This window comes from Aplysia californica, unplaced genomic scaffold (genome assembly GCF_000002075.1).
Source record: "Aplysia californica isolate F4 #8 unplaced genomic scaffold, AplCal3.0 scaffold00571, whole genome shotgun sequence".
NCBI lineage: Eukaryota > Metazoa > Mollusca > Gastropoda > Aplysiida > Aplysiidae > Aplysia > Aplysia californica.
In genome coordinates this window covers 111,132-113,076 of record NW_004797841.1, presented here as the reverse complement: position 1 = coordinate 113,076, position 1,945 = coordinate 111,132, and the positions used below count along the sequence as shown (strand labels likewise).

At 41.4% G+C, this 1,945-nt stretch overlaps 1 protein-coding gene across 1 annotated transcript in view; it reads right to left on the bottom strand.

Moving 5' to 3' along the window:
* The window catches only part of LOC118478448, a 19,909-nt gene that overhangs the window by 1,507 nt on the left and 16,457 nt on the right, over window positions 1-1,945 (bottom strand). The gene's annotated exons all lie outside the window — the stretch shown is intronic.

Genomic DNA, 1,945 nt, shown 5'->3' with positions numbered 1-1,945 from the left:
CAACACAGTGGGAGAGCCTAAACGAGAGCTCTTTCTTTATGATTGTCGTTGCCAACGCTGAGCTGGGGTTTATCTGCCGATATCTGAGACAATAAGAATGTTATTTTCACAGCATGGAGACGGTAGCAAGGTCGGTCCCTTCTTCGCTTTCACTAATTTCAGGGTTCACTTTAACCGATTTGCCAATGAAACCGGTTTATTTTATCCACTGTTTTTATTTTACTTAAACAAATAGAGTTTCAATCGGGACCGCATAATATCGTTCACTTTAACCGATTGTTCAAATTAAGCGTGTTCACCTTAGGTGGACTCCACTGTACATGAGTTAGATTCTTCACTCAACATGATCGTAAGCGTCTTTAATCAATGACTTCATTATCTTCACGGCCAGTGCGCCTCTCTTATAGGGCACTGTGGAAATGTGCAGTAGCTTCTGTTGCAACGTTCTTTTTAAAGATTTTGATTTTGCAGCTTTTATGCCAACCTGATTTGTATAGGCAGACTTTGGCCTCCCACTGCAATCTTTGTTCCTCTTAAAAAGACTGAACTTCTTCTATGGTTATCATCTCAATATTAATACATACCAACATTATGCTACCAGTGCCAGACCTGGACATTAAATAAAACCCATGAAAGTAAAATAGCTGCATGCGAAATAAAATGTCTCCGCAAAACCCGTAACATCACTAGACGAGACAGGCAGAGAAATGAAGAAGTAAGAGCATTGAATCCTGCCTGCATTACATAGAAAGACAGAGAATAAAATGATTTGGTCACCTGTTACGTATGTCACCAGGCCAACCTGCCTCGAGAGCCTACAACACCAAGCACTCAGGCTATAAAGGAAAAGGAAGGCCACGCAAAAGAGTGATCGAGGGTGTCAAGGAAACCCTAACAAAACATAACATCACAACTAAAAGAGCTGCGGAGCTGGCCTACCATGGGAAAACTGTATCTCCCCTCGACGATTAACAGCAACAGAGGATGAAAAAGTAAAAAGTAAAAAAGTTTGCCAGCTTGATTTGTGTAGGCAGACTTTGGCCTCCCAGAGCTATCTTTGTTTTTCTTAAAAAGACTTTGACCTTCTTCCATGGTTCAGCCTAGTTCAGAGTTCAGAGTAGGCACCTAACTGACGTTTCCTTTCTGTATACAACAGACTTCCTTTCTCTATAGAACAGACTTCCTTTCTCTATACAACAAACGTTTCTTTATTCTATAGAACAGACTTCTTTTCTGTATACAATAGACTTTTCCCTTCCATATATAGAACAGTAGTTATTTCCTGTCTCTATGCAACAGACTTTTCCTTTATCTACACAACAGAGACGCGGAGGACATCTACAACTTCTGTCTGTACTCACCATGATTATAGCTGTTCTGAGTAGAATGATCAAACGTAGATGTCCCCAATTCTTTTATAGCGGGATGGGGTCTAGTTTTAGACAAAAAATTCCCTTATAGTGCAGTTCTCACGGCAGAAAAGATAGGACAAAAACTATGGCGAGAAAAGGAGATTTAAAAAAACTACAACTGCTTTATCTATCGTTGTCACATCAATAATAGCAGTCTTTTGTTACAACTCGAACTAACACTTCATTGCCCCGTATCTCTCTCTCTCTCTCTCTCTCTCTCTCTCTCTCTCTCTCTCTCTCTCTCTCTCTCTCGCTCGCTCTTTTGCACATACACACAGACACACACACATAAACACACACGCACATTCACACACAAATAAGTACACACACACACACACACACACACACACACACTGAAACACACACACACACACTGACACACACACACACACTCACACAGCCTTGCACACACACGCACATACACACTCACGTACACACACACACACTCACATACACTCACACACTGGCGCACAAACACAAGTACACACACAGACACACACACATACATACACAAACACACACCCACCCACCCT